The following is a 19,318-nucleotide window of genomic DNA, read 5'->3' as shown; positions in this document are numbered from 1 at the left end:
TACTTTGGTCATACGTTTTGCTCCTAACACTTGTACGTTGGGGGGAAACCTTTTATCACCAAAAAGTTGATCATCTAGCCTTATTTACTAGATGGATCGAAGTATACCATGTAAAGCTAATTTTACCCTAGTAAAATTGCTTTAACTGTGAGAAATTACCTAATAAACCACCTTTATTAAGTAATTTATAGTTAAACCCATTAAGAATAATTAAATAAATCATTATTTATTTGATTTTATTCTAGGAATAATTAATTTAACCACTTTCTTATTATTATTCCTTGTCAAATTTGACCCAATCATGAAAAAAACAAATAAATCATATCTTATTTTTCTCTAAGAATAATTAATTAATCACTAATTAATTACTGTTCTTTGTTAAATTTGACTAAATCCCATAGGAATAATTAAATAAATCATTATTTGTTTATTATTCCTTAACTAATTCATTGAGATAATAAATACATAATTTATTTATTTATTATTTCTAAATAAAAGTTTAGATACTTTTTCCCTCCTAAACAAATATAATAAAATATTCCAAGTGGTAATTCCAAGAATGGGATCAATAATATTTTATTATTGCTCATTATTCGAGGATATCTCAATATTTTGTTATAAATAGGAGGGTTTTCCATTCGTTATTCACTTTTGATTATTTTCATTGCTGCACTCACTGTTGTAACTCTGATTATTTTCATTTTCACACACCATATTTTTGCTAGGTTTATGCATTATAGAGGAGAGAAACTTTGCAGAAGCTGAAGACATTTGAGGATAGCCAAGAACTCATGCCATAGAGGGGGACAGGTAACATATATTTGTTCCCTTCAAAGGTGTTATAATAAAATCATTCTTTACATATCTGGTTTCCATTAGATGTTTTGGGGTTATTACTCTTTATTTCACTGTTTAACTATGGTTGCAGCATAGATCAAAATTTTGGCAGGTTTTGTTTCTATCAATAGCTGCAGATCTACAATGTTTAACAGTCATTTCTATTGTTGAGATTGTTTGTCATCCACGATCTTAAGTGGGTTCTTTTCGTACATCATTGAGAATAAAACCCTACAACAACATAATTCGGGGAGGATACCTTGTCTGCAAGATTACCAAATCAGTGTGATGCATGTATAACATAACCATAATAACATATAGACATATATCAAATAAGTGCATCAACGCATAACGTCATTCTAACTAGGCTCCAGTCATCAATACAAGGCCATATCAACAATGCATGCTATGACCTCCTGCATGAAAACAACCATTACTCCATTGTACACATTACCTCATGCAACTATCAACATGCATAAGTAATGTCTAATCAAATACACATATGCATAACCACATGTAGTTGAGCATAAGTGATCAATTATTGCAACCAACCTACAAGACTGATACATGAAATGAAATAATCAAGAATGCAACCCAACATACAAGGATGTTATCAAGGTTGATTATATGCAACTTCTAACAATGAATTCCATAAAATCGACATCGAGTTCCTCATGAAAACCTTACTTCTACCATGATCAATATGATGCAAAGCTACAAGCACATGGAACACGAGGTGTAAGAGACACACATGCAACTGACATGCATGCATGACCAACACATTCACCCATATCTGTAGCATAATATATGACCCAAAGAGAATGCAACGCGCTCTGATACCACCCTGTAACACCCTCTCCCAGGTCTACCCAAAGTAACCATGCCAACTGAGGTAAACATGAGACGAGAGGCTACTATAATCAAATTCAACCTCCTATGTTTCCTTAAGGAAGTGGAATCGATGAAACATCACATACAGTCATCCAACATCATCAACAGAGCCCTTAGGAGACAAAACAACCATTAAGACAACCTGTCCTTGGGTCCCACTAATGTTTTGGACATCTTAGGCCATAGTCGCTCTCATGCTATAGGCAAGGAAGTGACCAACAACCTAAAGTCACTCTCACAGGTCTGCCTACCAACAATTATGGACCAAAAGTGCTAGTTACATGCTAGCGACCCTGGGATTTAAGCCACTTTTCTAGCCCAGAATCACGGCCTTTGCCCAAAACTTGCTACAACCTTCAGAGTACGATAAGGACATGATAACAATGTTGTTAAATCAAAATCAACCTCAGGACTAGGCCTAAGCATCCCCAACGGGGACTGACATTCTGTCAAACAGTTGGCATCAATGCAACCTACAGGTCTAGGATACAAGATAGAGCATAAATGACTGAAACAACTTATGAAACATAACCAGAAGGATCACCTCCTTCTACATTCAACTACTAAATCATCAATTAGGTCTTGCATCCATCCATTTAGCAGTTACAAGTAAATACATGAAATAACCATGACATAAAATAATCACATAACCATGCTTATAACCAACATTAACCATGCTTATAACTAGAGATAAGACAACCATGGAATCCACATATAAATTAGGTTAAAAGTAAGAGAACTTAACTTTTATCACTCACAAGAAAATCTGACCAAGTTCAGGACTTCCACATACCACCCGACCATAGACATAGCTGAACCAAATCTCTCTTTCAGCCAGTCACCCCCATGTCATATTCCAAGCATGAATGTGGGATCTAAGAGAAGAACCAATCTAAGAACAACCAAGGGAATCCAGAGGTTGAACCACCTCCACCCTCATCAAATCGTGATCACAGCAAAACCGGTGCTCCGATCACAACCGAACCGAACTTCGAATGCCATCCATAATCCATCATTATCCTTAAGAAATTTTACGTCTCCTTGTCTCTCAGGCTTTACCGCAATCCAAACCCATATCACTAGGCCCTAAACCAAGACTGATACCTCAAGTTTTACCATGTATCCCGCCAAAATCAGTTAAGGGATTCCTAGGCCTTTGGGAAAGGAGCTTGAGACCGCCTCCACCTTAGATTTTCAAATCTATCCGGCAAACCAAGGCTCAAAATATGAAATAAGAATCCCAACATACCATGGCATCTAGAAAAAGGCAAGGCTAGGCTAAAATCCACTGTCATAACCAAACAAAACCATGCCACCAACAACAAGAGAACCATACACCAACATGCAAAGTGATGCATGTACAAACCAGCTAGGAAATCACACATGCAAAAGGTTACCTGTAATTATTCCTGCTAAAGCTACTTGAATCTTGCTTTTCTTTCCTTGCTCCAAACTAGAGTGCTCTAAGAAAACTCTAAGTGACCAAAAGTGAGTGAGAGAGAGAGAAAATGAGAGAGCTCCAAACTTGAATTCACTAAAGCTTAAGTTGACCAAAGCCATGAATTGGTCCTCATAAGCCTTTTTATGAATGAGGCCACTAATTTCTTCATTTTCCATTATTTTCCTTCAATTTCATCCTCACATGCAACTAGTGACCTTTCACCTTAATTTTCTCTTAATTTCCTTTATTTTCATAAATAAATGTGCCAAAAATGCCTTTTTTCCTTTTAATGGCTTTGCATTAGCCTTTTCCAATTTTCCTTATCCAAAACACACATCCAGTGATTCCCACTAGGATATATTTGCCCAACATTTAGCTTGGAATAAGTGTCCCTTAATCATGGCCTTATTTTACCTTTATTAACTTTTATGACGTGAAATTTTCACTAGGGATTTTACATTAAGCTCATAAACGTAACTGGTGCATTACGTAGGTCAAATGGAATGACTAACCACTCACACAAGCCTTGCCTAGTTTTTAAGGCAATTTTCCAAGTATCTTCTTCTTTGCCTTGAGCTTAGTGATATCTATACTTTAAGTCCAGCTTAGTGAAGTATTTCACTTATTGCAATTGATCCAATAGAACGCCTATCCTAGGTAGGGGGTATGTATTCTTAAGCATGATTTTATTCAACACCCTGTAATTTATGCACGTTCACCATAACCCATCCTTTTTTGGCACTATGATGATGGGTGACCCACATGGTGATGTAATCTGTCGAATGACATCCTGTTCTAGTATTTGCTACAACTATTTCTTCACCTCACTTGTTTCTATAATAGGTTGTCTATATATCCCAATGTTTGACAATGGGGAGTTTGGAAATAGATGGACCTCGTTCTCCACTTCCCTCTTGGGCAATATCCCTTCAGGCTCTTGGAACACATCCTTATATGCTTATAAAAACTCCTCCAATTGTTGTTTTGGTTTCTTAGTACACCCCTCTAGGCATGCCTTTCCTTTTACTGATTCTTCTACATTCTAATTTTCACTTAAAAACAACAAAATGTGCTTCTTGCTAGAACTAATGAGTTTCTTGGGTTGGTTGGCAATTACAAGTGAAGTCTTTGACTTGCCTTTATGCAAATTGAGGGTGAACTATTTTCCATCCTTGATGAGCAAGTATTGGTTAGATCTCCACTTGAAGATTGCATACCACGTATACATGCATGGATTTCCAAACACTAACTCACATACATTAAGGGCCACTACATCTAGTTCTACTTTATGAGTGAAATCACCATTAATAGCAAACCTAATTTTGCATTGTTTTGTTATCTTCAACTTGGCATCCGTATTTACCCATCCCAATGGATATGGGTTTGGATGATCACAAAATTCCAATCCCATTCGTTTAACCAACACTGTATAATGAGATTCACTTGCGATCCTGAGTAAAAAAAAGCATCAATCTTTGTCTTATTGACCTGTATCTTATGGAAGAGTTTGGTCATTACTTTCTCTTCCTGTTAATGAAGGCTATTGAGATTCACTTCCTTCTACACTAACGTACAAACAATATTCTTGTCCACATTTGAGCTACTTTCAACCTAGTTGGTTGAATAAATTACCATGATATTATTCTTATTATTTTTCATTTTCCTCTTCGGGTTAAGCATTGTATGCAACTTCAAGCACTTCTCCTTTGTATGACCGTCAATATTACAACGGTTATAGTGATTGTCTGGTCTTTGCACTGGTGTGTTGTGTCTACTTTCTTTTTATATTCCTCCCTTTTCCATTTCTATTTCCCCTTCTTAGAAGTGTCTTGGTGCTCCTTCTACTTCGATCCAATTGATTTCCCTTTTTTCTAGCCTATGTTTTCTAGGTATTAAGCCTATACAAAAACCTCATCCGTTGACATGGGCTTAAAAAACAAAACTTTATTTTGCAGATGGTTGTGTATTCTCCCTAGATGCTCGAGGAGTACATTTGGATTCTTTCGGGAGACACCCAAAATTATGGAAATATTTCAGATTTTTGTGGTGTACCCCTGTACACTCTACCCTTGCTTTTGGCTGAAGTAGTGCCACTAGATCCACTGGTCCTCTACATACTCGATAGGTAAAATTATGACCTTATGGGGGTTCTAAAGTTCTCCCACTTATTCATAAGAGGATCTCTCTCTAACCTCAAGGTCTCCATGTGACATTCACCAAGTCAGGGCATGGTGCTCTAATTTTAACCATGCAAATGAAATATTTTGTTCCTCCTCTAGATGATGAACACTAAAATAAACTTTTAACTACCACAACCAATGGTTTAGCTTTAGAGCATCGATACCACCCTTGTATGGCTTGATATCGACCTTTTCTTAAATTTTGAATAGGGATTGTGAATGGTTCATGACATTTGACCTAGGTTGATTTTTTTCGAGTCCTTTCTTCGACTTTTTCTTTGTTTCTTCCTAAGATATTGATCTCACCTCTAACTGGTCCTTTGTGTTAAAAACCCCATCTCCTTTAAATAGCCGAAACTTATTTCTCAGGGACGACATTAGGAGATTCACATTACGACTTATATCTAGAACTTGACATTCCAGCCGTGAAAACCTCTCCTCTGCAAGATCACAAGGGTTATTCACAGATTCATCGGCCATGACTAGGGTTTCTTGACTTTTGGCTTAGCTGATCTGGAATCCATGGAAATATCCACAATATGCCAAAAATACTTTCTTTGATACCAATATGATCTGTTACTATCATGGATATTCCCCTAGAAAGTTTGTCACAACAGATATGATAAAACTACACTTAAAAATCTGAAATCTACACTAGTAGGAATTATTTCGCTTTATATTTGTTGATTTGTAGATCATTGTTTGTTTCATATACATGCAAATTAAAACGATTTTAGAAAATAGAGAATAGTGAAATAAACCATCACAAAACACATTTGACACAAGATATATCCTAGGAAATCCCTTCAATTAAAAACCTAGCTGGAAGGTGAAGCCACTCCACACTCTCTCTGAATAGAAAATGGTTGTGAGTACATAAAAGTAAGGTGTGTGACCCATGGGATTCTAGAGTGCACAAATCTTCTCTATATGCTCTCTCCCTATCCCTGTCAACTACTTTGCTTATCTACGGAACAAGTGCACTCTGTTACAGTAAATTCTACACGTAAGGAGCTATTGCTCCATAATCCTATGCCCTATTAGGATTACAAACCATAAAAAAGAAATGGCTAATTGATACAAGAGAAAATTTCCAACTATATGATTACACAAACAAGCAATCATACATTCCCTAATTCTATAGGGTTTGAACCAGTACCTGTATCCTCACAGATTGGTGAAGGTTCTCAAGTTCGATGTAGAATCCTCTTGCTCCAACTAGGATATCTCTCTCTTCTCCCACTGATCTAAGCTCGCACACAAGCACAAACAACAAGGAAAACAAGTGATCTTATGCAGAAGAGTGTCAGTTCAAAGCAATAAATAATAACATGAACAAATAGCTGCAATTATAGATTTGAAAGGAAAGGAACATATATCGTTATTAATCAATAATCAAATGGCATAATTATACCTTCAAGCATAATATATCCTCTCCAAAATCTGGTAGAGTCTCCCCCTCTCTGAGCAATATGAACTCAAAACAAAGTATGTCGCTCAATCTCTAAATTAAGTTAGCAACATATCAATATAATTCTCCCTCCCCTCTCTCTTTCCTCTTGGTGAGATTATATAGGCTTACTCTATCCTTTGGGATAAGGTATCTAGACACCTAGGGGCTTGAGAAGTTAGGAAACTTCTACAATAATGGATCCTTCGCCAAATTATACACAAGTGAGTCAAGTCGATCTCCTTGGGAATGACAAACTCTAGATACCTTTTTCACAATTATGAGATTTTTCTCAATTATATGAATTATGAAATAATTATTATCTCATAATTATAATATTTTGGTAAAATAATTATGAGAAATTGCTCAATTATGTAATTTCAACATTTTAACATGGGATAAATCTCACATAAGTAAAAGAAAAGGTGAAAAGTGGGTGCATTTTAGCCAACAACTAAGGTAATTTGAACTTGGGTTTCTCTCACTATAATGGAGTGGCAAATAGGGCTATAATAGATTGCCCCTACCGCATGAGGTCATAAGAGAAGCTGATGGTCAAAATGCATTGCAATAAAACTCATAAGTAAAAATGGGAGGAAGTAGACAAAGCCAAGAATCTAGATGAAAGACACCAAATGTTGAAATCTCATATGTGCTAATAACATCCCCGAGGTGAGCATACTCATTTTTGATCATAAAGAAATACTGAACATGGCTGCCAAAACATACATTGTAGATCCATGACATGAAATGTTAAGACTTGGCCATGAAGAATACACAGTGGATCCATGTGACTCATCAGATAGAGCATAGCCACCAGCAAATCTCATTGCCCTGATGATGGACTCACTAAGCTAGTCCGAAACGTTGGTTCAATAACTGTTCACAGGTTTTTCCACAAAAAAAAAAAAAATACAATGTGGATATATGTCACAGTATACATCAGTAGGACTATGGACACATGTCAGTCAAAGAAGTGCCCCAAAATATCCCTCAAAGTAAATAAATGGTACATAACTCCAATGTAATCTGGAAAGGGTGGCATATAAGATTGAGACGTCCCTAACTTAGGGTCTTCAACATTAACCCGATGGTATGAATTGAAGAAATGCGAATAGATGTGCTGAGGTCCAGCATGGTAGAAACTGCTTGATTACCAACCAATGAGGTAAACCAGTAACAAACGCGAGGGAATCCACTAATGAGGAAAATGGACCCCAAGTTACCTAGTATAATCCACCAAGTGTGAATAGATGAGCTAACGTCGAACAATAGTGAACTTGACCGATCAGGAGCCAATGATGTAAACCCATTGTCGATCACAAGGAATCCTGCCACTGAGGTATGAAAGATCCAAGGTACTACTGGTCCCTATATCAAGCTCCTGGATAATGAGTTGAAGTTGATAGGAAAAGATCCGTCGAAGGAGGGGCTTGATGTATCCCCTATAAAACGACACGGAACAAACCAAGATGATGTGATGTATGGATTAAATCACGAAGTGATGAAGTACAACCAACATAGGGATGACTGAATCAAAAATGTAAACAAGCTACTGTGGATGGCTGTCACAGGTTGAGACTTCCTTTGCACACATAGGGGCATGAAATAAGAGTGAATTTTCAACATGAATAATGAGCACCATGTGATATCATGCAACGATGCAAGCGCCGCTGAAGCATGCTCCATATGAATGGAAGAGTAATTAGTTAGAGGAGTAAATAGACTCATATGGATGGTAGAGATCTTAGGAAAGTGTTGATGGTGCAAGAACTGCCAACATTTAGAAGATCTCCCCGGTATGAAGTCCCAACATGACCTCACACCATTTGGTGTAGGAGTCCCATCCAGTACGATGGCCCGATTTCCATTGTCTTAGAGATTTTCCTTAGCTCTTATTGTTTAGCACATGAGAGTGTTATGCTTGCAACTTGGTGAGTGCTTAATGTAACTCTTTGTTTGGGTTCTCTTACTGTCAAAAGGGGGGAGTAAAGTGAGCCTCTTGATGAGAGGGAATAGTTTGAACCCAGGAATAAACACACACAAACAACAACAAGGGTATGTCCAGCATCCAGCAGAATAGTCCACAACGGATGCGGCAGTCACGAAAACCAAAGTTCAAGGGAAAACACGTACACCGTCTAGCAGAATAGTCCACATAGGGGTGACAGTCATTAACACCAAGGAATACACAAAGATGGTTTGCCTAATGTCTTATGGAGTAGTCCACACAGACGGGACATCAATGATAAACAATACAACACATATTCAACAATATGAGTAATAAAATAACCGAAGTAGTTCGAATATCTTAGTACAGGTTAAGGAAACATGCATTACACACGTTTAAAGAATAATCTTACAAACAGATACACAAATGCATGAAAATGTGCTGGCCTAAGACATGCTTCTGAATTAAGCAAAAGATCCAAGACACATTTGTACACCATACATCACTAGTCCCAGTAGTGGGACATTGGAGCCACTCCTCACTCCTCAAAGAACAAATTACAAACTCTCAAGGCTATGTGGGAGGAGCCAAGGTGAAAAGTCCTTTGCTCATACAATGAGGGGGTATATATAGCCAAGGGGGTATAACTGACCCTTGTGACTCTTCAACTTCCCTCATGACTGTTTGACTTCCTATGACTTTTCTACTTTACATGACTATTCGACTTCATATGTGGGTCTCTTGGAATTCCAATTTACATTACGTTGATTACAACAAGTATTACCCATAGTAGTGATGTGGCCGAGACAACTGATGACACAACTCAACGTCAATGCTGACATGTACTGGCTTACTGTGGTGTCAATGTCAAGCTAATGTGTTACTGAGTGATGGATGTACTTTAGTGTACTTTTTCTTCTCCTCTGCATGGCATAGTATTATGGGGTCGTCAATGGTCTTGGTCTTTGCTTGATGGTGCATGTGAATGTGTCGTTTTCGATCTCTTTCTCGATGTGCTTCATGTTTTCATTCGATTGCGAGAAAGTCTTATAGCATGTGACTCTTTTCCATCTCGTTCATCTTCACGCCACGTTTCATTGATGTACATGTTATTATAATAACTCATAACGAGACAACATCAAATCCAAAAATCTCCTAATCTATCATGATGCATTGTTTTCCATTTTGCTGTAGGTGACCGGGAGAAGGACAAGGCACTAAGAATGCGGAGAGCACAACATAGGTTGGGATGCAAGGCTCCGAAGCACTGTCGTGAAAAACTATGTAGATGTCGCTGGGAGAAATATTTTCGCAATCCCAGACAACCGTGACAGCTACGGGGCAAAACCCAACTAAGAGGAAAAATTGCATAGTTTCGGGGAGGAAGGCTAGGATGGTTTTCGGGGAGATGCTGGACCAATCTGTGAAATTTTCAAAGTGAACACTAGGCATGTCATCCAGTTGGGATCTATCCAATTCTCCAGGGAAGACAGTGCGAGTAGCAGGAGGTGCTGACAGAAAAATCTCTGCAGTTTTCCTGAGGAGAACGAGGTCAGGTTGCAGGAGCTGCTGGTCAAAATTGCGCAATCTTGGCAGACAGTCTAGGATCATAAATTTCTACGCAAACCCTGAGCTGGTTGCAGAGTGGGGAAGAAGCGCTGGCAGGACAGGACAACTTTGCGCAATTCCTGGGCTGGTTGCAGAGTGGGGAAGAAAGGATAGACATGACAACTATGTGTAATTCCTGGGCTATTTGCAGAGCGAGAAGGAAGGGAAAGACAAAAAAAACTCTACACAATTTTGGAGATTAGTACAACCCTAGGTCACAATTCAAGTCCTTTCTTCCGGTTGACCAGCAGGAGGCTTGATGGGAGGTCTTGTGGGAAGCGTAGACTGGATCGGTTTCTAGGACAACTTCTATGCAGTTATGGGAGGCAGTCAGCTGGCTCATTTCCAGAATTTTGCAAAGCAGGCTGCTGGGAGGACAACCTCAATCTCTGCGTAATTTTGGGCAGCAATGCAAGGTCACTTAAATCAGATTTGGTTGACAGAAGGTTGTCTGATTGACATATTTTCGAGAAAATTGACTAAGTGTGAAAGAAAGTGAACTTGTGCATTCATGACATTGTGATCACACACTTAGCATGACTCAGCGACAAGATACCTCAAACCAACAAGACAAACATGTGCTCAGTGAGATTGACTCAAAGGTTAAGAGCAACAAGTGTGATAGTTAAGATATGTCTTCGAACGACCGTGATGACACTTGCACGACAGTGTTTACACCTTTGTGTGTGAGTGCGACCAATGTCGATAGAGCGAAAACAACTCATGAACACAAAGACAAACCTTCGAAATTACTAGAATTGGGTTGCAAGCATGACATAGCAATCAACATGCTAAAGATGACAATTGGTTAAACAAGCAAAAAGGAAGCAAGACACGTAGAGGAAACACATGAAACAATTTTTTTGTTGCAAACATGCATGTTATTGAAGATATAATGATATGAAAATGACAATAAGTCCTTCAAGATATACTAAGAGATGTACCTCAAAAGATATTCTTTACTTACCATACTTACCCTCGAGATGATATGCATTCGACAGAGTTTACATGAGGTCCTGAGCTCTTGTCATAACTCGGTTCCTTGGTATTTCTCCTCAACTCCTTGAGAGTCATCTAGCATGTTATCTTTCCTTGTGGTGACTAAGAGATAGATTTGCGCATTTTCAGTAGACAGTGACTGCTGTCGGGATGATTTGCATAGTTTTTCAGACCAAGGCTAGGCTGCGTGCTCTGTCTAATTTCTGGGAGCAAGTTTGTTGACCTACTTTGCGTAGTTTTGAGATGAAAGACACTACTATGGAATGGGGTTTTGGGAGGACACCCTTGCGTAGTTTATGAGTTCAGTGCAACTTCAGCAACTGAGGGACAATACTGCGCATTTTCTGATGACAAGACACTATTGTGGGGTCCTGGGAGGAAACCTCTGCGCAGTTTTTGAATGCAGGGAAACCAAACTTCTCTGCGCATTTCTGGAGAGTAGTGTTGGCTACATGACTACTCTACACATTTATGGAGAGAAGTGTCGGCTGCCTGACTGCTCTGTGCATTTCTAGAGAGCAGTGCTGGCTGGGCAGCTGAGAGACAACATGCGCATTTTTTTGCAGACAGTGGGTTACGGATGGGGAAGGACACTAGAGGAAACCACTGCACAGTTTTAGATGCCAATGGAGGTTGGGGTCTCTGCATATTTCTCAGTTCTAGCTGGAAAAGAGAAAATCTTGCAGGTTGCAAAAGCAAAGTGTGCAGTAACAGAAAGCGGGATGAAGCTAGGTTTCTCGGGAAATTGACTAAGTGTGAGATCAGTGAAATTGATGCACACAGTGATAGAAATTGACTATGATAACACATGAACACTTAGTGATACAACATAGACCATCCAAAGTATATAAAACACACTTTTCTTGATGCAACAACCTTCATGAAAAAAGTGCGTGAAGTGAGTGTGAAACATGTCTATGTGATGAGAACAACCCATACGCACAAGATTTCCCCTTGAAGCATAACAACATTCCCTTTGCATGACAAACAATAATCTCGATGCCCAAAGATGACACATACTGCATAAAGATGAGAACGTGAACAAATCTTAAGATCAAGGAGGGGGCTTGAGATCATCAGCTTACCAACAAGTGACCAAGGAACGATCGATCACAAGATCCAAGGTAGGCTCCGAAATTTGCATGCGAGCCAAAATTTTGGAGGGTGGTTGTATCCGCTACAACATTGGTGACACACTGGTAGAACTCTAGCTCTCTGTATGGACCTTGTTCTGTGAAAAGCGAGCCTAACCCTTTTGGAAGTATTGTTCGATTCTTTTATCGTCATGGCTTAAGCACTAGCTTGGGTGAAATATATAGTCCTTACCATTCTCTTGATCTGTTAGCACACATTCCAAGCCAATTCAGCTAAGTTGTTTCGATTGAGACGAGGGCTATATAGATGCATAAGTAATACATATGTCAGAGTCTTAGTTTCATCTCTAGTGTTGTTCCGCCACCAGCAAGCCTTAACAGTACCTCAACGGAGTCATGCAGGAACACAAGCATCGCTCCGCTGCCAGCGAGCCTGGTCAGTACCCCGACAGAGTTACTTGCATCACCTCTCTACGCAGGAAGCCTTCCCCTTATTTCGCCTTATTCCTTTTTTCATTTTTTTTTCTTCATTTCAAAGAACTTTGCATAGGAACTTATTTATTTCAGAGGCGGAAGAGGGATCCTGACTTATTGAGATCAAAAGAGGTTGTCCCTTCAGAGAAGTATGCTATATATACCTTTGACATACTTGTTAAGGTTTCCCCCCTTACCTTACTCTCCTTGACTAGGCTAACAACGGTTAACAAAAAAACCCTATTAGAGTAGGTGGTACTATTTAATAGTGCAAATGTTGTGTTTTCACCAAGACTCAATCTGAACAGAACATATTTTCCATCAGGGTATCGTCAATTGAAGAAAACAAGCTCTTCATAAAGAGAGAGGACAATAGATAACCAAATGTTGATAGCTATACAATTCCTCTTATATTTTCTCGGCTTGTCTCGAGAGCCAAACACGGTTTCATGTGAGACTAAACCTATGAGTACAAACAAGCAAACAAACAAGAAAGAAAAGAGCAGAAGTAAAGCGAAAGCAAAACAAGTAAGAAAAGAAAGCAAGCAAGAAAACCAAACCAAGTAAGCAAGCAAACAAACATGCAAACAAAGCAAAATAAGAAAGAAAACACTACTCCTACTCCTAAACTAAACAATGCATGGGCCTACTCACGTAAAGTGATATTTCCAATGCAGCCACCAACGCATTGGTTGACCCATGTTGGTGAAGGCATGGTTCACAAGAAAGATAAACGTGTAAACCAGCAAACAAGAAATATAAATCAGTGAAGACCAACATGCTTCGAGTTTCAAAGTGTCCACAGAAAAGAAAAGAGTAAATGCGCAAGACAAACATTTTGTAGACGTACCATCGTGTGGTGACACACTATGAGAATCCAATAAGCACGTACACTCTTTGGACCGTGACAAATGAGCAAACCTAAGAAAGAAAGACAACTTGCGTTTCACAAGTGTGCTCGTTGTGTATGATTCCTCCAATGCTTGAGCGATGGGATCATGTGGTTGAAGTGCCTTGACTGCTTGAGGGGTTTCCACTTCATCAACAGGTAGATTATCAGAGACCAATGGCTTAGAAATATTAATAGCGAGTGAATCAACATTGTGATCGAATAAAGAAGTACAGAGATCACGACAACCACGATCAGAAAATTTGGGATGTTCATTGACATCCTCATGATATGATGAATCTTGCAGAGGGGTTGATGAGAAACAAGGATGTTCACCCTCTGTGTTTTCAGAAATGACAGATGAAAGATAGGATGGATTTTCAGAGAAAGATGCGTCCTCTCCGCAATGTAATTACAAACTAACATCCGGTGTGTCCTGTGAATGATCGGAAGTAGAAGCATCGAGAGATGAGTTTTCACAGGGAAAATAAAAAATGGCAGAATCACAAAGGATGTCAGGATAGAGTGGATGAGGCATGGATAGAAGGAGGTCATCCTTCACCATGGGTTCTTCTTTAGATTCTTGCACACACCCATCATGAATGACAGAGAAGGTTGATTGCACAACATCAACTTCATCGACAACTTGATCCTCGTGAATACCAAGTGTAGAGTCCTGAATGAGAGAATACAACACAATACAATTCGAAGGACCAACAGAACTAGAAGACAAAGGCTGAGAGAACGAGTTCAAGTGACAACCATCAGGCTTCCAAGCCAAATCTGTGCAGATATTAAGAGCAGGTGGGGTGGGAGGATGTGACAGTTCAACAAATGTGTGCACAATTTCTCCCACCTCGCACTGCAGAGCTAGAGCTATTTGATGAGATGAGGACAGAGTGTCACTTGTGACAATGGCCTTGTCCTTCTTGGATTTGGCAGCTCTAACACCGAGGTATGTTGGGAGAGGTTCGAATGATTATAATATTTGTGGATTTTCAGATATGTGAAGAAGATACTGAAATCTTTCATTGAGAAAATTCCAATCAATTTCTTCTTCTGGAATTTGAAAAGCAAGATTACAAAAATGAGTCCAAATTGGCACACCGTATTCATCAGGTGCTTTCTATAATTCCATTTTTTTTTATTAAGTGCTTTTCGGTTATAACGATAGAAAGCACGGGCCAAATCTCCGATCATCTGATCATAAGAGTGAATGGAGGTTGCAGGCAATGTGACACACCATTGTTGTGCGTGCCCTCTAAGCGTGTAGGTGAACAACAAGTAGGCAATGTGATCCTCATGTATCTCATTCCTTTCACAGAAGCCCATGAAGGCAAATTTACATCTAAGCAAGGTTGCTCTGCCTTCACCATCATATGTGAAACGTGACAAGTCATTATAGAGGTCCTCCAACACTTCAAAATAATGTCCATGAGAAAGAAATTCCAAAGGCTTAACTATAGCATAATTCATGAAAGATGTGCAAAGATTCAAAACTAACTTTGAGGACTCAGCTTGTCATCTGGCCCTCCTTCTAGCACTAGAAATTTTGAGGTTGCTGGACCTGCCAACATTCACCGGATCTCCGCGGTATGAATTCCTAACTAGACCTCACACCATTTGGTGTAGGAGTCCCATCCGGTACGACTAGGTGTCATTATCTTAGGATTTGCCTTAGCTCTTGTTGTTCAATACATGAGAGTGTTATATTTGTAACTTCAAGAAAGCGAGGTGAGCCTACCTGGTGAGTGCTTAATGTAAATCTCTATCTAGGTTCTCTTATTGTTAAAAGGGGGAAGTAAAGTGAGCCCTTGATGAGAGGAAATAGTCCCAACCCAGGAAGAAACACACACGAACAACAACAAGGGTTTGTCCAACATCCAACGGAATAGTCCACAATGGACGTGGCAGTCATGAAAACCAAAGTTCAGGGGAAGACACATACACCATCCAATGGAATAGTCTACATGGGGGTGACGATCGTTAACACCAAGGAATATACAAAGATGGTCTGTCTAATGTCCGATGGAGTAGGCCACATGGATGGGACAACAATGATAAACAATACAACACATCTTCAATAACATGAGTACTAAAATAACTGAAGTATTTCGACTATCTTAGTACAGGTTAAGCAAACATGCATTACAAATGTTTAAAGAATAGTATTACAAACATATACAAAACATGTATGAAAACGTGTTGGCCTGAGATAGGCTTCCGAATTAAGCAAAAGATAGAAGACACATATGTACACCATACATCACTAATCCCAATAGTGGGACATTGAAGGCACTCACTCCTCAAATAACATATTACAGACTCTCAAGGCTATGTGGGAGGAGCCAAGGTGAAAAGTCCTTTGCTAAAAAAATGAGTGGGTATATATAGCCAAGGGGGTATAATTGACCCTTGTGACTCTTCGACTTCCCTCATGATTGTTTGACTTCTTATGACTTTTCAAATTTACATGACTCTTCAACTTCATATGTGGGTCTCTTGGACTTCCACTTTACATTACATTGATTACAACAAGTATGGCCCATAGTAGTGATGTGGTTGAGAAAACTCATGACACAACTCAACATGACACTATTGACATGTACTGGCTGATTATGGTGTCTATGTCAACCTGCCGTGTTGTTGAGTGATGATATGCTCTCGGTGTAACATGTCTTCACCTCCGCATGGCAAAGTGTGCAGGGTCTTCGATGGTCTTGGTCTTTTCTTGATGGTGCATGTGAATGTGTCCCTTTTTCTCACTTGCTCGATGTGCTTCATGTGTTCGTTCGACCGTGAGCAAGTCTTCTAGCATGTGCCTCTTTTCCATCCCATTCATCATCGCGCCATGTTTCATCAATGTACCTATTCCTGTAATCACTCATGACGAGACGACATCAAATCCAAAAATCTCCTAGTCTATCATGATGCATTGTTTTCCATTTCGGTGTAGGTGATCGGGAGAGGGACAAGGCACTGAGACTGCGGAGAGCACAACACAGGCTGGGATGCGAGGCTCCAAAGTATTATCGGGAAAAATTGCGCAGATGTCATTGGGAGACAAATTTTTGCAATCCAAGACAACCGTTACAGTTGCGGGGCAAAATCGAGCTAGGAGGCAGAATTGCATAGTTTCCGGGAGGAAGGCTAGGCAGGGTATTGGGGAGATGCTGAGCCAATATTTTCAATTTTCAAAGGGAACATTGGGCAGGTCATCCAGTTGGGATCTGTGCAATTTCTCCGGGGAAGACAGTGAGGGCAAGAGGAGGCACTGGCAGAAAAATTTGTGTAGTTTCTGGGAGGAAGGCCAGGCAGGGTATTGGGGAGCTGCTGGGCCAATCTGTGAAATTTTCAAAGGGAAAATTGGGCAGGTCATCAAGCTGGGATCTACGTAATTTCTCTAGGGAAGACAGTACGGGTAGTAGGAGGCACTGACAGAAAAAATCTGCACAGTTTTCCAGAGGAGAACGAGGTTGGGTTGTAGGAGCTACTGGTCAACATTGCGTAATCTTGGGAGACAATCCAAGATTAGACAATTTTTCACAATTCCTGAGTTGGTTGCAGAGCAAGGAAGAAGGGCTAGTAGGATAGGACAACTCTTCGCAATTCCTAATGTGGTTGCAGAGCGGGGAAGAAGGGATGGACATGACAACTCTGCGTAATTCCTGGGTTATTTGTAGAGCAGGAAGGAAGAACAAGACAAGATAACTCTGTGCAATTTTGGAGATTAGTACTGCTCTGGGTCACAACTCAAGTCATTTATTCTGGTTTACTAGTGGAAGGCTTGATGGGAGGTCTTGCGGGAAGCGCAGACTGGATCAGTTTTTGGGACAACTTCTGCGCAATTCTGGAAGTCAGTCAACTAACTCATTTCTAGAATTGTGTAGAGCAGGCTACTGGGAGGACAATCTCAAGCTCTGTGCAGTTCTGGGTAGCAGTGCAAGGTCGCTCAGATCGGGTCCGGTTAACAGAGGGTTGTGCGTCGATAGATTTTCGGGAAAATTGACTAAGTGTGAAATCAAGTGAACTTGTGCATTCATGACATTGTTATCACATAGTTAGCATGACTCAACGACAAGACACCTCAAACCAACAAGACAAACATGTGGTCAGTGAAACTAACTCAAAGTTTAAGAGCGACAATTGTGACAGTTGAGATATGTATTCGAACGGCCGTGACGACACTTGCATGACAATGTTTACTCCTTTGTGTGTGAGTGCTACCGATGTTGATAGAGCGAAAACAAATCATGAACACAAAGACAAACCTTCAACATTAACAGAATTGGGTCACAAGCATGACATAGAAATCAACATGCCAAAGACGATAGTTGGTCAAACAAGCGAAAAGGAAGCAAGACACATAGAGGAAACACATGAAATGACTTTGTGCTTGCAAACATGCATGTTATTGAAGATAGAATGATATGACAATGACAAGCAGTCCTTCAAGCTACACTAAGAGATGTACTTCAAAAGATATTCTTTACTTACCATACTTACCCTCGAGATGATATGCATCCGACGGAGTTTGCATGAGGTCCCGATCTCTTGTCATAACTTGGTTCCTTGGTCTTTCTCCTCAACTCCTTGAGAGTCATCTGGCATGTCATCTTTCCTTGTGGTCACTGAGAGATAGATCTGCACGGTTTTAATGGACAGTGACTACTATCAGGATGATCTGCGCAATTTCCAGAGCAAGGTTGGGCTTCCTGCTCTGCGCAATTTCTTCGAGCAAGGTTATTGGCCTGCTCTGCGCAATTTCTGCGAGCAAGGTTGTTGGCCTACTCTACGTAGTTTTGAGATGCAAGACACTGCTGTGGAATGGGTTCCTAGGAGGACACCCATGTGCAATTTATGAGTGCAGTGCAGCCTGAGCAACTGATGGACAATATTGTGCATTTTCTGATGACATGACACTTCTGCGGGATAGGGTCCTGGGAGGACACCTCTGCACAGTTTATGAATGCAGGGAAACTAGACTGCTCTACGCATTTTTGGAGAGCGGTGATGGCTGCCTAACTGCTCTGCGCATTTATGGAGAGTAGTGTTGGCTACTTGACTGCTCTATGCATTTCTAGAGAGCAGTGTTGGTTGGGCAGCTGAGAGACAACACTGCACAGTTTTTTGAAGATAGTGGGTTCTGGATAGGGAAGTACACTGGAGGAAACTACTGCGCAGTATTAGATGCAAAGGGAGGTTGGGCTCTTTGCGCATTGCACAGTTCTAGTAGGCAAGGGAAAAGCTTGCGGGTTGTAGAAGCAAAGTGTGTAGTTCTGGAAAGCTGAATGAGGCTAGGTTGCTTTGGAAACATACTAAGTGTGAGATCAGTTAAATTGATGTACACAGTGATAGAAATTGACTATGATCACATACGAACACTTAATGATACAACATAGACCATCTAGAGTATATAAAACATACTTTTCTTGATGCAACAACCTTCATGACAAGACTGAGTGAAGTGAGTGTGAAACATGTCTCTATGATGAGAACAACCC

Source organism: Pinus tabuliformis, chromosome 3_2, assembly GCF_031772625.1.
Source record: "Pinus tabuliformis cultivar Carrire ecotype Pingquan chromosome 3_2, CPIR1, whole genome shotgun sequence".
In the NCBI taxonomy this organism is placed as follows: domain Eukaryota; kingdom Viridiplantae; phylum Streptophyta; class Pinopsida; order Pinales; family Pinaceae; genus Pinus; species Pinus tabuliformis.
This window is presented reverse-complemented; position numbering follows the sequence as displayed.